General features: G+C 39.4%; 1 long non-coding RNA gene across 4 annotated transcripts; it reads right to left on the bottom strand.

The window, feature by feature from the left end:
• Positions 1–5,010: 5,010 nt before the first annotated feature.
• LOC130459194 (uncharacterized) lies at positions 5,011–9,618 on the bottom strand. Of its 4 annotated transcripts, none has more exons than XR_008918416.1 (7): positions 9,285–9,618; positions 9,065–9,200; positions 8,540–8,705; positions 7,834–8,046; positions 7,552–7,749; positions 7,382–7,463; positions 5,011–5,231 (listed from the first exon to the last, which is right to left on the bottom strand). It is a non-coding gene; the product is annotated as an uncharacterized lncRNA (long non-coding RNA). The 4 variants fall into 4 exon arrangements; XR_008918415.1 differs by having other exon boundaries at positions 9,104–9,200; positions 9,285–9,617; XR_008918418.1 differs by having other exon boundaries at positions 8,544–8,705; positions 9,104–9,200; positions 9,285–9,617.
• Between the last annotated feature and the right edge of the window lie 10,378 nt (positions 9,619–19,996).

The following is a 19,996-nucleotide window of genomic DNA, read 5'->3' as shown; positions in this document are numbered from 1 at the left end:
GACGCATAGAAAACGTTAGACGACTAGAATGCAAGATGACTAGTAGTTTTGTTTCTTGAACTATGTGGACATGGAAATGTCGTAATTATTGACATAGATACTTACTTTGGGAAGACTAGTATCGGACAGACCTATGAAACTTTACTGTAAGAGATGAAAATCTGTCATAAGTAAATTTAATTAAAGTTATTAGACACTAAATCCTCAGTACCTGAGTGATTTGAGATTACTTGTTTGAGAACTGCTTACTTTGACGTTGACCAACCGTCGCACCGTAAAAGGAGGCTATAAAGGCAACGCTCAGGTAATCACCTATAAAATGAAGTCTAATCTCAAGATCACAAGATTGGGATTGTCCTCCAATAAATCGGGATGAGATGCTAAAAGTTGTACAAGGCCACTCGGAGAGCTAGAAACTGTAAAATGCATGGCCGTGCTCAGATGAATCATAGGTTATGATTATCTGTTTTATTTGATCAGTTGAACTCTGAAACCGAGAAACACCTCTGAACGTAATAAGGATGACAACTGTTACCTATTGTTCAAAAGCAAGCATCGAGCGACAAAGGAATTAGGAAATGCAAACTTGTCCCTAAGGACAAGTGGGAGACTGAAGGAAATAATGCCCTTCTTCCAAGTATGCATTTAATGATAAGTCTAATAAATGCAGTTCAGTATTAATTGACAAGTTAATAAATTCAGTGAGATCAAGTGAGCTGAATGCCTAGCTAGAGGCCGCTTCAGTTCAAGTGGAATTAGTGATATTAATCCACAGCTTACTCTTGACTGAACCCGTAGGGTCACACAAATAGTACGTAAACGGATCAAGTATTTAATGGCATTAAATACTCCATCTATGGATATTCGGAATCGACGGATCTTGGTTTCAGTGGGAGCTGAGATCGTCAAAAGCAGGCAAATGAATACTCCGGAAACGATGATATTGCCGGAAACAGAAATATGGATCGTATCGAAAATATAAATATTATCTAAGTCGTAGATGTTGCCGGAAACGGAAACATGGTACGTATCGGAAAATATTATTGGAAATGGAAATATTACTGGAATCGGAAATATTGCCGGAAACGGAAATATTGTCAGAATCGGAAATATTATCGAAATCGGAAAATAATTCCGGAAACGTAAATATTAAATATTTGTTCTAAACGGAAATTAATTCCGGAATCGGAAATATTAAATATTGTTCGTATCGGAAATGAATTCCGGAATCGGGAATTTAATCGGAAGCGTTTCGTACGAATTAGCATCGGACGAGGCTCGCTAGACGAAGGCCCAGCACGAAGCCAGGCCGTCGCCCACCAAGCCAAGCACAACAAACCACACGCCAAGCCTCGACCAGGCAGCGCAATGCCAGGCCCAGTCAAGGCCTGTGGCGCGCGCGGAGCAGTCGTGGGCTGCGACAATGGGCTGCGAGCAAGTGCAGCCCGCGTGGGCCGCAAGGCTTACGCGGGCTGTGCTCGTGCTCATGCTCGTGTACGGCTGTGTGCAAAACGAATCCTAAAGCTATTAGAATTTGTCATATGATTAAATCCTAATAGATAAAGTTTATTTAATAGAGTCCTAGCAGGATTCTAATTAAACTAAACTAGTATTCTAATAGGATTATAAGTCCTTTTCCATAACTCTATAAATAGGGGCCTAGGGTCACAAATTTATATACACATTGAAGTATTCAAAGGTAAGATTTTGAAGAAAAAATCAGCCAAACACTTGCAACCTATTTAGCCGAAAGTCCTAGGAACCTTAAGCGCGATTCTAGTTGGTCAAGCTTAAGGCGGATCCGGACGTGCTGTGGACTATCTACAGAGGGACGACACTTGGAGTCCTAAAGACTTGTTCGGTTCGGGCGCAGCTAGGGAGGGCACGCTACAAAGTGTATCCATCAGAGTTATGCTAAATGATTATGTGTAAATAATATGTTTCCTGGCATTAAGGTTTTCCGCATGATTTATGTTTTGTCATATGTATCATAACCTATCACAAGTTTCAATTATTTCAAGTTCAAACCTTTCAATATTCAAGCTTTCAATTTCAAGTTCAATATGCAAAATCTAGGATATTTGGGTTGAGCAACCTCTCCCAAGTTGAGAATTTTGGCTTTGAATTCGTGTCGGGCGCACTTATTTTTAAGGAGCCGCTTGGCGTTCGAATCTCATGTGCCCAAGTAAAAGTTTCAATTATGCAATTTCAATATCCCAATTTCAATATCGCACTTTCAATTATGCCATTTTAATATCGCAATTTCAATACCGCATTTTCAATACCGCACTTTCAATTCCGCGATTTCAATTATGCACTTTCAATTCCGCAATTTCAATTCCACACTTTCAATTCCGCACCTTTACTTGCCTAGTCCATTTCTAGGCAATGTGGACCTACTCCCTAGTCCATTTCTAGGGGGTCTTGTATTTACTAATTCCGCTTTTTATTTAGTATTGTGATGTTGCTTTATTTGCTTTATTGCTTTCATCACCAACATGCTAAATACAACAAACTACAAAGGTTACATCACGCTTAACAAAGATAATTTCTTGGACAAACCAGCCTTAGGTTCCTTAAATTAATCTTTAAAGCAAAGTGACCACCATACAATTAGAAATTCTATTTGCTCTAAATTCAAACCCACATAGTCTAATCTAGGGTGTATTTTCGAAACAATGTTGTGCCAACGTACTTTAATATTCTAAAGCTCGCCGAATAAGCATTTTCGTTCCCGAGCCCGGATCTCACCCATCCGTTTCAAGGATTCAAGGCCTTATCCAAAAATAGAGTCATTTTTCGGTCTTCCCAAACGGGACCTAAAATAAAGTTTGGTGGCGACTCCTTCGAGGTGCAAAAACAATTCAACGGTTCTCTAAACGAACCGCCGCGTGCCAACCCCCCTTGTAGGAAACGGGAAAAACACAAAACCCCCCCTACAACGCGATTCTAGCCAGATTCAAAAAAAATATCGCAAAATAAACAATTTTTATGACTGATTACGTGCAACAACAAAGGGTTACCCCCGACAGCGCCGCACTTCACATATTTTTTCAAAGCGAGCGCCCAAAGAATAGTCTCGGCAACCACCATGGGCATCATGGAATACCGACTCTCCACTAAACCGACAATTGGCATCAGTCTCATGTCTCCAAGCATACTGTCATTGTTATGGAATAAGAAGCGGTTTAGCAGGAAAAAACACAAGGCCTTAATACTACGTTTTTGTTCAGTTATATTGACGGTAGAGACCCTAAAGTAACTAATGAGCACAGAAAGGTCAACGACATCCCGAACAACATCTCATTGACCCTAATTTCAGACATACCCAAGTGTTGAGGAATACAGTTAAACATAATAACATGTGCGGAAACAATCCCCAAAGCCAGGAAGCATGTATAAAGCACAGATTAAGCATACTTACGTTTGAAGCGTGTTTTCCACAAATTGTCAACGAACACGAACTTAGAACTCCACTTGTCGTTCTCTACTTGGTTCAGCGACACGATCAGATCCTTCTTGATTATTGTAGCTTAGACAATCGATCAAGATACTTTGCTTTTGGGAAAAACTCACTTTGGAGGCACAGAGAGAATTAGGGTTCTCTGTGACTCTAGGGTTTGAGTATTGAATTGTGTGTGTTGGAAAAATACAATTAACCTATTGTATTAAATGATGTAACCGGCCAAGACTTAACAAGCCTTGACCGGCCACGCACACGAGCACACGGACCACAGCCCGCCGCCCAGCAACACACACTGCAGGCCGAAGCCCACAACGCGCGCGCGCCGAGCAGCTGGGCCATGGGCCTCCTCGCTCGTCGCTTGCGTGTTGCTGCTGTTGCATGCTGTTGTGTGCTCGCGCCCAGTGGGCTGGCTTCTCGCCTTTGCTTACGAGCTTGCTGGCTCGTTGGGCCTTGCACGCTTGCGTGCTTGGCTCGACGGGCCGGCAACTTCGATTCCCTTCGTATTCGCGATTAATATATTTCCGATATTATTTATCGTTTCGTATACGACGAATCACCGTCGTACCATACGATTTATTCGTGTCGCCCATCTTACGAATATTCGCGATACGATATACGATTCCGACGCAAGGTCGTATCGTATAATATGTTTTCCAACTAATTCCCGAAAATCTATTAAATGAATTTCCGATTCATTTAATCCGGTGATCTGTTACGTGTCATTGGTGTGACCTTGTAGGTTCAGTCAAGAGTAAGCTGTGAGTTTAATATTCATTAGAACTCACTGATCGGAAGCATTGCTCCAGCTAGCAGTTTCGATCACTTGATCTCACTGAATTAATTGTTCGCAATTAATCTGAACCTTGGTATTAGACTTAATGCACCTTGGGTGAAGGACATATTTCCTTCAGTCTCCCACTTGTCATTCAGACAACTGTGCATTCACATTCCTTTGTCACTTAGTGTTATTCACTAGTAGAAAAAACCCTTGTTGCAGCGGGCTTTTAGACCCCTGTTGCAGCGTACATCGTATGCTGCAACTGGGGGGCCTGCAACAAGTATTGACTTGTTGCAGCGTACAATGTACGCTGCGAAAAGTACTTTTTTGCAGCGTACATTTGCATGTACGCTGCAACAAGTGTGTAAAATTAGGCAAAAATTAAGACTTGTTGCAGCGTACAAAATGATGTACGCTGCAACAGACTGGTTTGTTGCAGCGGGCTTTTATTTGTACGCTGCAACAAACCAGTCTGTTGCAGCGTACATCATTTTGTTCGCTGCAACAAACCAGTCTGTTGCAGCGTACATCATTTTGTACGCTGCAACAAGTCTTGATTTTTGCCTAATTTTACACACTTGTTGCAGCGAACAAGTATATGCCCCCTGCAACAAAGCTGTGCTTTTGGCGGGAAAATTTTAGTTTTATTTATCTATACCTAGGGTGTCTTGCACCAAATATAGGAACCTGTCAACAACAATAAATAAAATATCGTAACCTGTAGAACAAATATAAAAAATAATAACTGGTGTTTTGTATACATATATATATCCCAAAACCAAAGTGCACGTACTACATTCAAATATACGTTCCAATTTCAATGTACGCATACATTTTAATGTAAACGATTGTTCTATAACAACTAAACCACCTCGATCAAGCGCGCTCAAGCCAATAGTAAATACTTGCGGGTAAAACACTTAGCCGGTTGCTCACGAACCACATCAATTTCCTCACTAGTATAGGCGCATTCCTCGGAGTGTAGACCTTTACAAAAACAGAAATTTCAACTAAGCATTAGATTAAATTCAAATTAAATATCACACTTTAACATTCAAGCAACTAATAACAATGTCCTAATAGTCTTGGAAACTTAAAGCTAAGCATATTAATCATGTAAAAGGTATAAAATGAATTCTTAGGTTATGTAGCTCAAATTTGGGAGCGAAAATGTCATTTTAGCCTAAATAAAACCTATAACGACCCAATGAGCCTTAAATGTGCGTAAATAGATTGGAATGAGTCTTAGAAAGTTAAAACTATGCATATTAAACATGTAAAAAGTTTAAAATGAGTCATTAGGTTCTTTAGTTCAAAGTTGGGAGCGAAAATGTCAATCCAGCCTAAATAAGACCTATAACGACCCAATGAACCTTAAATGTGCATAAATAGATTGGAACGAGTCTTGGAAACTTAAAGCTAAGTATATTAATCATTTAAAAGGTTTAAAATGAGTCCTTAGGTTCTTTATTTCAAATTTGGGAGAGAAAATGCTCATTTTAGCCTAAATATGGCCAATAACGACCAAACAAACCTTAAATGTGCATAAATAGATTGGAATAAGTCTTGGAAACTTCAAACTAAGCATATTAATCATGTAAAGGGTTTAAAATGAGTCTTTAGGTTCTTTAGTTCAAGATTAGGAGCGAAAATGTCTCATTTTAGCCTAAATATGACCTATAACGACCAAACAAGTCTCAAATGTGCATAATAGATCGGATTGATTTTTGAAAAGTTAAAAATAATCATATGAATCATGTAATAAGTTTGAAATTATTTTTTAGGTTTGTTAGTTCAAAGTTGGGAGCGAAAATGTCATATTAGCCTAAATATGACCTATAATGGCCAAACAAGTCTCAAATGTGCATAAATAGATTGGATTGAGTCTTGGAAATTTAAAACTAATCATATGAATCATGTAGTAAGTTCGAAATGAGTTCTTAGGTTCGTTAGTTCAAAGTTGGGAGCTTGGGAGCTAAAATGCCTCATTTTAGCCTAAACATGACCTATAACGACCAAACAAGTCTCAAATGTTCATAAATCGATTGGATTGAGTCTTGGAAACTTAAAAAAATCATATTAATCATGTAATAAGTTGGAAGTGAGTCCTTAGGTTCGTTAGTTCAAAGTTGTGAACGAAAACGTCATTTTAGCCTAAATATGACCTATAATGGCCAAACAAGTCTCAAACGTGCATAAATAGATTGGATTGAATCTTGGAAACATAAAAATAATCATATTAATCATGTAATAAGTTAACTCTATATATGTCATTTTAGCTCTATATATGACCTATAACAACCCAACGAACCTTAAATGTGCATAAATAGGTTCGAATGAGATTTAGAAACTTAAAACTATGCATATTAGTCATGTAACAAGAATCAAATGAGTCCTTAGGTTCTTTAGTTCAAAGTTGGGAGCGAAAATGTCATTTTAGCTCTATATATGACCTATAACGACCCAACGAGCCATAAATGTGCATAAATAGGTTCGAATGAGTTTTAGAAACTTAAAACTATGCATATTAGTCATGTAATAAGAATCAAATGAGTCCTTAGGTTCTTTAGTTCAAAGTTGGGAGCGAAAATGTCATTTTAGCTCTATATATGACCTATAACGACCCAACGAGCCATAAATGTGCATAAATAGGTTCGAATGAGTTTTAGAAACTTAAAACTATGCATATTAGTCATGTAATAAGAATCAAATGAGTCCTTAGGTTCTTTAGTTCAAAGTTGGGAGCGAAAATGTCATTTTAGCTCAATATATGACCTATAACGACCCAACCATGCCACCTATTCCCTTGACACGCCGGATTTACTGTTTTCCCGGCGGATTTTGGTTGTTTAGGTAGTCAAATTTCAGATTTGTCGCTGGAGTGAGACTTAGTGAGAGAGGTGAGATCTTAGAGATAGGTTACCCATACAATATTTTATATCAAATTGCATTCACTTTATCTCTGTTGTTGAATGTAACGTATTTAAACAAATTCAGTTTTTGAGTGGCAACTTCCATAAACTTTACCATAATTCCATCCCAAGATGACAGTTATAAACTTGTAATGAGATGCTACTATAAGTTCCCATTTTGCACGCATCACTTTTACTACAGTTTACCAAGAGAAAAGATCTTACCTCCTATGACATCTAAGGGTGTAACTCTTGCTTCATGTCCTGACAATGTCCTGATAAGCTTGAAGTCTCGAGATGACCATACCTGATGAAATAGGGCAAAATGATACAAAACACTCCTTGTAACTTAACAAAACAGACTACTGAGAGTAATTGAGTGCCAAGTCTCATACCTTAACAGTTGTATCATATGAAGCAGTGACCAAATAATATCCCTCCTGAGGCTCAAATTTGACCTGTGAAATAAGCTTTGAATGGGCAGGAATTATGTACAATGACTTTTTCTTTCTCAAGTCCCAAATCCGACAAGTGTTATCCTCAGAACCAGTGGCCAAATGATAGCCATTAGGAGAGAAATCAACTCCATAAACCTGAGAGGAAAAAGAAAAAACCTGAGTCAACAATCAGGGTTAGCATCACAAAAATAAATGTTAATGACTAGAGAAGAAATTTACAGGTTTGATGTGGCCTTCCAAAGCAAGAATACTTCTCAGATGGATGGAAGGCAATACGAGCTAGGCGGTCTAAATGACCTTCAAATGTTCTCAATAAAGTGCCATCTGTGTTCCACAACTTTGCAGTACGATCAGCTGAGGCAGTTGCTACATTGTCACTTACAGGAGAAAATGCAACATATACTCCATATCTTGGCAACCCCACTAACAGAGCTAAAGAAACAAAACAAGCAATAAACAGACCATTAGTACTCCCCTTCAAAAATGACAAACCAGTCTCATAATTTAGGGCAATGGCCCCGCAATCATGGCTAATTGAATGCACAGTTAAGCACCATGCTCTCCATATCTTGACAGATACAACAGATTAGTCAGCTCAATTGTCGATCTAACTCTCATAATTTATAAATCAAGTTGGACAAATCAACATACACGAATCTCATAATAGCATAACAGGAGACATAATCAGAAGATGGATCTAGTGTTGCTGGACTCAAAACACTCAATCCACCCCCACCCCCGCCCCGGCCCCGGCCAGAACAAAAACAAAAAAGACAAAGACAAAAACAAAGGAAATACACTGCATATCGTGTGCACATGAAGAAGTAAACAAACCACCAATCAGCTACCAAGCTCATCATACAACAAAACAGTAATCAAGAAATGCCAAAACAAACAAAAAATTGGTTGAATGAGATGTACTTACCTACCAAAATCTCACAGCTGGTTTCCCATATGAGGACTTTATACAGAACTTTTTTACATTCTGAGGTACTGACTTGATTGTTGTACGAACACGTCCGGATACATTATCCCCAAACTTTGGTTTCATTGAAGTGATCCATTCTCCATGATTTGTTTTAAACTCATACCTGATAGAGATTTTAGCAAGTCAGAATAATATACAAGAATCAAACCCCCACAAGTCCATAGATTCCAGTTAATAAAAGTTAAATCTATAGCAGCTAGACCGTCGAATAAGCAAACATCAGTATGCAATTTCATTGTAATTCAAAATAAAAAATACAAATTCCTTTCTCCTAAGAAGCCTGCGGGCATTAACAATCAGTATTACTTAAACACCTAAGTACCTAATCAAGTCCACATTTCAAGCTAGGACATAAAACATTATCGAGCTATAAGCTAACTTCGAAGGGAAGGCTCAAGGCTCAACAACAATAGATAATCTAGAATGGAAAAAGGCTAAATAAAGTTTGACAAAATGCTCAACCTAAAACAGGTAGAAGCAGCATTCGCTGCAGTTGCGTACCATTCTTCTCAAAAATGGATAACGCCAAATAAAAATTGGAATTTTCAACATACAGGTCTACCAGGAAATAGCAGCTTCAATCTTCCCCCATGAACAACTTGCCACAAAAAAAAAAATTAATATAAATGAACAAACCCTAATTCTGAAAACGAAAATCAAGAGGGAAAGGGAAGAAAGTTACTTGCAGCGGCGAGGATTGACGGAGAAGAGGGTTCGCGAGCAACAATATCACTTGGAACCACCGGCCGAGGAAAGTAGCTTCGTTTTTCGAGCAAGGATGGACTTCATTGGTGGTTTTTCGAGCAGGGAAGGTGGTTTTTTGAGAAAGGGACCACCGGTGAGGAGGCGAGGAAACAGACCCTTGCTGGAGTACCACCGGCAACGGGAGAGACCCAGAGGCGACGGTGACTGGCGAGAACCACCAGCGACGGGCGAGATGCAGGGAACGCTGAGGGAAGAAGAAGGGAGTGGGCGCGTTTGAGATGAAATATTTGGTCTGAATTAACTTTGAAGCCGAAGAAAATTACTAACATGTTATTGCAGGGGGCTTTTACACGTATGCTGCAAAATAAAGGGGTTATTGCAGGGGGCTTTTACTTTGTACGCTGCAAAAAACTCTTTTGCAGAGGGCAATTAATTTGTACGCTGCAACAACCCTTTAAAGGGTTTGACCCACGTTGACCTACTGGTTGTTGAAGCGTATTAATACATGTACGCTGCAACAAGGGGGCTGCAACAGGGGTTTTTTCTACTAGTGATTTACTGAACATAAGGTAAGATCCAAGCCATCCTTATTAGGTCCAGAAGTGTTTTTCGGATTACAGATTTCAACTGTTAAACTTTTGCAGAAGGTTAAGCCTTAACCATTCTGAGCACGGTCATGCATTTTACAGTATCTAACTCTTCGAGAGGCCTTGTTAAACAACAACACCATATCCTATCAAAGATAGGAGGACAATCCATTCTTGCAATCTATGAACACTCACTTTGATTCATAGTACGCCCAATAACTGCTTTTATAGCCTCCTTTTACGGTGCGATGTTTAGCGAGCATCAAAGCGAACTAATTCTCAAACGAGCAGACATAATCGCTCATGTTCTGAGGAACGTTTCTAATAACCATTAATGAGAACTACCTATGACATGACTTTAATTTCTTAAACCGTTCTCATGGTCAATCCGATACAAGATCCAATAAGTAACTATGCAAAAGATTCTGACATCCAGTCACTCTAGTTCAAGAAACAGAACTAAGTAATCTACTTGCAATCTAATCTTAATTAGTCATTGGTCGTCCACCTATCAATGACCTGGATTAGGGATCCTTTGTGACTTCAATATTCAAGTTCACTTATGGGTGTTTCTTTGTCGAAGAATCCATCTTGACATCCCATTTGAATGATTTGAATCACATGGACTTATCATTTAATACTAAACCAAAAATTAAATGAATATGAAATAATATATTTCATAAATATGAAATGGTTAAACCAATTGTTTTAAACATAGATCTAACAGATGTTCTAAAACAATACTTAGAAAATCAAAGCCATTCTCCAACATTCTTGATTCCCATGGTTGCTACATATGCGTTGTGTTTCACTTGTGGCAACGGTTTAGTCAATGGATCCGCGACGTTGTCGTCAGTTCCAACCTTGTAAATCTCGATTTCTTTTCTTTCAACGATCTCTCGAAGTATATGAAATTGCCGCAGTACGTGCTTGGACTTCTGGTGGCTCCTAGGCTCCTTTGCCTGGGCAATGGCTCCGCTATTGTCGCAATACAAAGCCACTGGTCCTTTAATGGAGGGGACAACCCCAAGTTCTTCGATGAACTTTCGAATCCAAACAACTTCCTTTGCTGCTTCTGAGGCAGCAATGTACCCGGCTTCAGTTGTAGAATCCGCAATAGTGCTTTGCTTAGCACTTTTCCAGCTTACTGCTCCGCCGTTGAGGCAGAACACAAACCCTGACTGTGATCTGAAATCATCTCTGTCGTTTTGAAAGCTTGCGTCCATATAGCCCTTAACAATCAACTCAACTGTACCACCATAAACCAGAAACTGATCCTTAGTCCTTTTCAGGTACTTTAGGATGTTCTTGGCCGCAGTCCAATGCGCCTCACCTGGTTCTGACTGGTACCTGATCGTTGCACTGAGTGCGAACGAAACATCCGGCCTTAGACAAATCATAGCATACATGATGGATCCAATAGCCGAAGCGTATGGAATTCCACTCATCTTTCTACGCTCATCAGATGTTTTGGGACACTGATTCTTGCTTAGATATGTGCCATGTGACATGGGTAGATGGCCTCTCTTGGCTTCCATCATATTGAACCTAGCTAGCACTTTGTCAATGTAAGTATTTTGGCTTAGTCCAATCATCCTCTTAGATCTATCCCTATAGATCGTGATGCCCAATATGTACTGTGCCTCTCCTAAGTCCTTCATTGAGAAACACTTTCCAAGCCAAGTCTTTACAGACTCCAACATAGGAATGTCGTTTCTAATAAGCAGTATGTCGTCAACATACAAGACTAGGAATGCAATTTTACTCCCACTCACCTTCTTGTATACACAAGATTCGTCCTGATTCTTGATGAAGCCAAACTTATTGACTGCTTCATCAAATCGTTTATTCCAACTCCCTGATGCCTGGTTTAGTCCGTAGATGGACTTCTTAAGCTTGCATACCTTTCCTTGGTTCTTTTGATCGACAAAACCCTCCGGCTGTGTCATAAACATGAAGGAAATAATGCCCTTGGTCCAAGTATGCATTCAATGTTAAGTCTAATAAATGCGGTTCAGTATTAATTAACAAGTTAATAATTCAGTGAGATCAAGTGAGCTGAATGCCTAGCTAGAGGCCGCTTCAGTTCAAGTGGAATTAATGATATTAATCCACAGCTTACTCTTGACTGAACCCGTAGGGTCACACAAATAGTACGTAAACGGATCAAGTATTTAATGGCATTACATACTCCATCTATGGATATTCGGAATCGACGGATCTTGGTTCCAGTGGGAGCTGAGATCGTCAAAGGCAAGCAAATGAATACTCCGGAAACGATGATATTGCCGGAAACGGAAATATGGATCGTATCGGAAATATAAATACTATCCAAGTCGTAGATGTTGCCGGAAACGGAAACATGGTACGTATCGGAAAATATTATCGGAAATAGAAATATTTCCGGAATCGGAAAATATTATCGGAAATAGAAATATTGCCGGAATCGGAAATATTGCCGGAAACGGAAATATTGTCTGAATCGGAAATATTATCGGAATCGGAAAATAATTCCGGAAACGGAAATATTAAATATTTGTTCGAAACAGAAATTAATTCCGGAATCAGAAATATTAAATATTGTTCGTATCGGAAATGAATTCCGGAATCGAGAATTTAATCGGAAGCGCATCGTACGAATTAGCATCGGACGAGGCCTGCCAGACGAAGGCCCAGCACAAAGTCGGGGCCATCGCCCAGCAAGCCAAGCGCAACAACCACACGCCAAGCATGCGACCAGGCCCAGCGCAAAAGCCAGGCCCAGCCGAAGCTTGGGCGCGCGCGCGCGGCTGCGACAAGTGGGCTGGCGCTGTGCGTGGGCCGCAAGGCCTGCGTGCGGTGCTAGCGTATTACTCGGAGTGTGTTACTCGAATCCTAAAGCGTATAGAATTCGTTTAATGATTAAATTCCTAATCCTAAAAGATAAATTAATTAAATAAGAGTTCCACTAGGATTCTAATTTAATTAATTCGTATCCTAGTAGGATTCCAATTCTCTTTCCATACCCCTATAAATATGTGGCCTGGGTTCACAATTTAAAAAGAGTTTTCAAGTATTCAAAGTGAGTTTTTGAGAGAAAAATTCAGTCACATACCTTGCCTAAAAGTGGCGAAATTATTAGTACCTTAAGGGCGATTCTAGTTGGTCAATCTTAAGGCGGATCCGGACGTGCTGTGGACTATCTACGGAGGGACGACACTTGGAGTCCTAAAGACTTGTTCTTGTTCGGTTCGGGCGCAGCTAGGGAAGGCACGCAACAAAGAGTATGCTTCTAAACTATGCTATATGATTATGTGTAAATAATATGTATTCCTGGCTTAATGGTTGTTTCCGCATGATTTATGAATTGTCATATGTATCATAACCTAACAGTGGTATCATGAGCCTTTTATTATTTTCATAATCTAAATTGCATGAACATGGTTAAATATTACAAATTTGCAAGAATTAAAAGGGGTGATTAATTTTCGTAATTGTTAATTAATTGCAAATTGCGTTTATTTAATTATACGTACGCAGTTTTTCGGCAGTTTCTTCGTTACTCATCCAAAATGAGTGATTTTTGTGTCAATTCCGCATGTAAAAGGCATTCTAAAATGTTGACAAAACTAGTATTTTTCGGCCGAACCCATAATTCTCAAATTCGAAGCCTAACTATGACTTTTCGAAGGTTTTAGTTTTTCAAATGCAAAATTTCGTAAATTTAAGATGTTAAATTAAATATTTGCAATTCTTGTTGGTAAATCTTGAATTTTTGATTGACCTACTGTATATGTTTAACAAGTTTGAATGCCTTGCCTTGTTAATTATGCAATCTAATTTGTAATTATGATTAATTTGTTGAAAATTAGAATAATTTAGAATTAATTCGATTTTCATAATTAATTATAATTTAATTAGATACCTATGATTAAAAACCACCATAAAAATTGTAAATTTATGATAAATTTTAAATTTTTATGACCTAGACTTGAATCCATGTTAATCGGAAATCAATTGAATAATAAATTTTCGATTTTTCGCCCTAAAATTATGAAATTAATATTATTTATTAATTTGTCATTAATTTTAAGTATAAATTTTTTAAATTTTATGCAATTCGTTCATATAACTTGCACGCACAAAGCAATGGACGCTACGTGTTACCCTTAAGGGGTGTTGTATAGTGCGGGCATGTGACGAGGAGCAAGGGAGCTCGTCGCCCATGCGGCACGAATGCAATGAGCAAGGGCATGGTGCACGAGCACAAGGCAGCAGCCCTGCCTTGTGTCGTGGGCTATGAGCAATGGACGAATGGGCATGGGCGAAGGCAAGGCACGGCAGTCGCGTGTGGGCAGCAAGCGAGCTGCACCACAAAGCGCACTACCTCGCGCAAGCGCGCGCAGCCTCGCGCGCAGCGAGCGCAAGCTCGCGTGCCACGAGTGCTGCGCCGAGCGTCGATGCCGCGCGCAGCGAGCGCTGGCTCGCACCAAGCGAGCGCTAGCGAGCGCGCACAGCATGCGCTGGCGAGTGCACGAAGCGAGCGTTGGCCCGCGTGCAGCGAGCGCTAGCGAGCGAACGCAGCGAGCGATGGCTCGCGTGCATCGAGCGCTGGCGCGCGCGCAGCGAGCACATGCTCGCGTGCATCGAGCGCTGGCGCGCGCGCAGCGAGCACCAACTCGCGCGATGGTTTGTGAAGGGTAGAAGCAGCAGCTATGCGACGCAGCGCATGGGCTGCGCGCACATGGCCAGCGATGGCTGTGTGCGTGTGGCCCATGGGCGTGTGATGCGTGAGGTGTTTGCGTTGCGATTAGATCGTTTTGAAATTTTAATTTGAAATTTTCAGTTTACGTAATTTTAATTAATTTTAAAATTAATAATTTAAATTATTTTCTTGGATTTTAATTTTGAATATTATAATTATAATAAATTTTATTTATTCTAATTATTTTACTAAAATTAAAATCATGAATTAATTTAAATACGACTGAAATTAAATTAAATTTTTTTTTTTGGATTCAATTATAAATTTATATAAGCTTTAATTTTTAAATAAATTTGTATGTTTCCGGTTAGACTAGAAATACATTTTTATGTTTAAAATTAGTAAAGCATATGAATTTATTGGTTTAAGTGGGAGCGCTTTTAGTCATAAACTCTTGATTAGGTCTACAAATCCTGAAGGTTAAAACAACTTGATTAGAATTAATAAGGACTGAATAATTGGTAGATTATTGGTGCCCTTGATTAATTGCTGCAAATGTTTACGTGATGCATAATGTGTTTTACTAACCAACTATGTGGGTCATTCATGATAATGAATAGGTGAATGGTATATATTATATATGTACTGTTTTGCAGGTTATGAAGTGACTAGTATGGCCCAAATAGGATAGAAAATATGGTCTGCGTACCATTAATTTGAATGTAATTGGTCTAAAGTACCAAAGTCGTTTTTCAATTCAAATATGGTCTGCGTACCATCAAATAGTTGTAATTAGTTTTAATTATAGCTTATCCTATTTGAAGAAAATGGTGCCTCCCACGGAGATTTTCGAGACGGACTTTGAAGTTGTAGCTTCAAGATGAAGTCGGGCCATACTAGATCACATTTATCTTATGCATGCTTTAAGTTATTTATTGCTTTAAATATGTCTTAATTATGCATGAGATTGTGGCTTGATTATGTTGCATGATTAAGGATTTTAGTTCACTTAAAATCTAACCAACATAGTAAGAGCCTTAAGTTCCAAACTTAAAAATTGAGTTAAAAGGTGCCATGCCAAAATATACACTTGCTTGGATATCCTTTACATCAATCTAGTAATAGTTTTCGCTCAGCGAGTTGTTACTTATTGGTCCTAAAGGGGCAAGGTACACAAATAATTGTGAGTACATGTTAGTTTTGGTGAAACTCAACGATATAAGTAAGGAGTCCTTTTATGTCGTGGCAAAATCGATAGGTTTACCTAATAAGTTCTTAGACGTACCTATCAACCAAGAATAGTTTCTAGACTATTAGCAAAAGGCTTTTGCTTACCTAAGATGTTTTAGGATTAAGTCGACAAACTGTGCTTAGTTCTTCAATGATTTTAGGATCTTGGAATCATTTTATTCACACCTGCCGGAACACATAACTTGAATAAAATGCTTAATAAACATTGAATTATGCATGTATGCTAGAATTTAAGTTTATTAAGAGAAACTGTGAATGGTTATTTATTTGTTTATTCTTTTCAATTGTAGTTTTTAATATGGCAAACAACAATTCATTCAACATTCGATCAATTCTCGAAAAGGAGAAGTTGAACGGGAAAAACTTCCTTGACTGGCAAAGGAACTTGCAAATAGTTCTTATGCAGGAAGAAAAGGAGTATGTCCTAGAAGAGGCGATGCCCGAAGCCGCAGGCGACGGGGTCACTCAGGCAGCCCTCAATCGTTGGATTGATGCCAACAAGGATGTGAAATGTCTAATGCTCGCCACCATGAGTGCGGATCTGCAGAAAACGTTCATCAACTCAGATGCTTTCACAATCATCAGTGAGTTGAAGAACATGTTCTAAGATCTGGCTCGAGTCGAAAGATTCGAGACTCATAGGCAAATTCTTGAGACCAAGCTTAAGAAAGGCGAGCCCGTAAGTCCACATGTTCTCAAGATGATTGGACTCATTGAGAATATGAGTCGGCTGGATCAGCAATTTTCTCAGGAAATGGCTATAGACACCATCCTCCATTCTCTTCATAGCGGGTATGATCAGTTCAAACTGAACTAAAGTATGAATAGTCTGGACAAAACGCTCACTGAGTTTCACGGTATGTTGAAGACCGCTGAAAAGACGCTCAAAAGTGATAAGCAGGATGTGCTTATGGTGCGTGGGGGCAAGTTCAAGAAATCTGGAAAGAAGAGGAATGCTAAGAAAGGTGGCAACAAGGCCAGCCCAACTAAGCAAACTGGCGTCAAATCTGTAAAGAGGAAGGTCAGTCAACCCACTTCTGAATCCGAATGCTTCTACTGCAAGAAGAAGGGGCATTGGAAGAGAGATTGCTTGAAGCTAAAGGAAGATCAGAAGAACGGAACAGTCGTTCCATCTTCAGGTATTTTCGTTATAGACTGTATACTTGCTAATTCAACTTCTTGGGTATTAGATACAGGTTGTGGCTCACACTTATGTTCCAATCCACAGGGACTAAGAAGAAGTAGAAAGTTAAGCAAGGGTGAAGTCGACCTACGAATGGGAAATGGAGCACGGATTGCTGCATTAGCTGTAGGAACTTACTATTTGTCGTTGCCCTCCGGGCTAGTTTTGGAACTGGAAGAGTGTTTCCATGTTCCAAGTCTTACTAAAAACATCATTTCAGTTTCTTGCTTAGATGCTAAGGGATTTTCCTTTTTAATAAAAGACAATAGTTGTTGGTTTTATTTTAAAGAGATGTTTTATGGATCTGCTAGATTAGTCAATGGACTTTATTTATTAGATCACGACAAACAAGTATATAACATAAATACCAAAAAGGCCAAAAAGGATGATTCAGATTTCACCTATCTGTGGCATTGTCGATTAGGCCATATAAACTTGAAACGCTTAGAAAGACTTCAAAAGGAAGGAATTCTAGAACCATTTGACTTAGAGGATTATGGTAAATGCGAATCATGTTTACTTGGCAAAATGACAAAGCAACCTTTCTCTAAAGTTGGAGAAAGAGCAAATGAACTATTGGGTTTAATCCATACAGATGTATGTGGACCAATGAGTACAAATGCTAGAGGTGGTTTCAGCTACTTTATCACTTTCACTGATGACTTCAGTAGGTATGGTTATGTCTACCTAATGAAGCATAAGTCTGAATCCTTTGACAAATTCAAGGAATTTCAGAGTGAAGTAGAGAATCAATTAGGCAAGAAGATTAAGGCACTGCGGTCTGATAGAGGCGGTGAATATTTGAGCTATGAATTTGATGACCATCTTAAAGAATGTGGAATTCTATCAGAATTGACTCCTCCTGGAACACCACAATGGAACGGTGTGTCGGAACGGAGGAACAGAACCTTGCTAGACATGGTCAGGTCAATGATGGGTCAGGCCAAACTTCCATTAGAATTTTGGGGACATGCACTAAGTACAGTTGCACTCACTATAAATAGAGCTCCGTCTAAAGCTGTGGAAAAGACTCCATACGAATTATGGTTTGGAAAGCCTCCAAATGTGTCTTTTCTTAAGATTTGGGGATGTGAAGTATACGTCAAACGATTAATTTCAGACAAACTTCATCCAAAATCTGACAAATGTATCCTTGTGGGCTATCCAAAGGAAACAAAGGGGTATTACTTCTACAATGCATCTGAGAACAAAGTGTTTGTTGCTCGAGATGGTGTCTTTTTGGAGAAAGATCACATTTCCAAAATGACAAGTGGGAGAAAAGTAGACCTCGAAGAAATTCGAGTCGAACAACAAACTCTAGAGAATGCTCAAGATGGCATTCAGGATGAAACTCAGAGATCTTTAGAAGAATCTGGTGAGAATCATGGTCAATCTAGAAATGTTACCCCGCGTAGATCGCAAAGATATAGATCTCAACCGGAAAGGTACTTAGGTATTTTGACGAACGAGAGCTATGACGTTCTATTACTTGAAAGTGATGAACCTGCGACTTACAAACAAGCTATGACGAGCCCTAGCTCCAAGCAATGGCAAGAAGCCATGCAATCTGAATTAGACTCCATGTCTGAAAACCAAGTATGGGATTTGGTCGATTTGCCAGATGGCTACCAAGCCATTGGAAGCAAATGGGTTTTCAAACTGAAAAAGGACAAGGATGGGAAACTTGAAGTTTTCAAAGCTAGATTGGTTGCAAAAGGTTACAGGCAAGTCCACGGTGTGGATTACGATGAAACCTTTTCACCAGTTGCAATGCTAAAGTCTATTCGGATAATGTTAGCAATCGCTGCATATTACGATTACGAAATATGGCAGATGGATGTCAAAACTGCTTTCTTAAACGGCGTTTTAACAGAAACTGTGTTTATGACACAGCCTGAAGGTTTTGAGGATCCAAAGAATGCTAAAAAGGTATGCAAGCTAAAGAAGTCAATCTACGGATTGAAGCAGGCATCCAGGAGCTGGAATATACGTTTTGATGAAGCAGTCAGTGACTTTGGTTTCATCAAGAACGCAGACGAATCTTGTGTATACAAGAAGGTCAGTGGGAGCAAAATTGCTTTCCTAGTATTATATGTCGACGACATATTACTTATCGGAAATGACATTCCTATGTTGAACTCTGTCAAGATTTGGCTTGGGAAATGTTTTTCGATGAAAGATCTAGGAGAAGCACAGTACATATTGGGCATCAAGATTTACAGAGATAGATCTAAAAAGATGATTGGACTTAGTCAAAGCACTTATATCAATAAGGTGCTTGATAGGTTCAAGATGGCGGACTCCAAGCGAGGCTACCTACCCATGTCTCATGGAATGACTCTAAGCAAGACTCAGTGCCCAAAAACACTTGATGAGCGTAGACGAATGAATGGGATTCCATATGCATCATTGATTGGTTCAATAATGTATGCTATGATATGTACACGCCCGGATGTTGCGTACGCACTCAGTGCTACGAGCAGATGCCAGTCAGACCCAGGAGAGGCGCATTGGACTGCTGCCAAGAATATTCTGAAGTACCTGAAAAGGCACAAAGATGACTTCCTGGTCTATGGTGGAGATGATGAATTAATTGTTAAAGGCTATACGGACGCAAGTTTCCAAACCGACAAAGATGATTTCAGATCACAGTCTGGGTTTGTCTTCTGCCTCAACGGAGGAGCAGTAAGCTGGAAAAGTGCTAAGCAAAGCACCATTGCGGATTCTACAACTGAAGCGGAGTACATTGCTGCACATGAAGCAGCAAAGGAAGCTATATGGCTAAGGAAGTTCATAGGTGAACTTGGTGTAGTCCCCTCCATTAAAGGACCAATAGCCCTGTATTGTGATAATAACGGAGCTATTGCACAGGCAAAGGAGCCTAGACACCACCAGAGAGTCAAGCATGTACTTCATAGATTTCACCTTCTACGAGAGTTCGTTGAAAGAAAAGAAGTCGAGATAAGCAAAATTGGAACTGATGA

This window comes from Spinacia oleracea, chromosome 4 (assembly GCF_020520425.1).
Source record: "Spinacia oleracea cultivar Varoflay chromosome 4, BTI_SOV_V1, whole genome shotgun sequence".
Lineage (NCBI taxonomy): Eukaryota > Viridiplantae > Streptophyta > Magnoliopsida > Caryophyllales > Amaranthaceae > Spinacia > Spinacia oleracea.
This window is presented reverse-complemented; position numbering and strand designations above follow the sequence as displayed.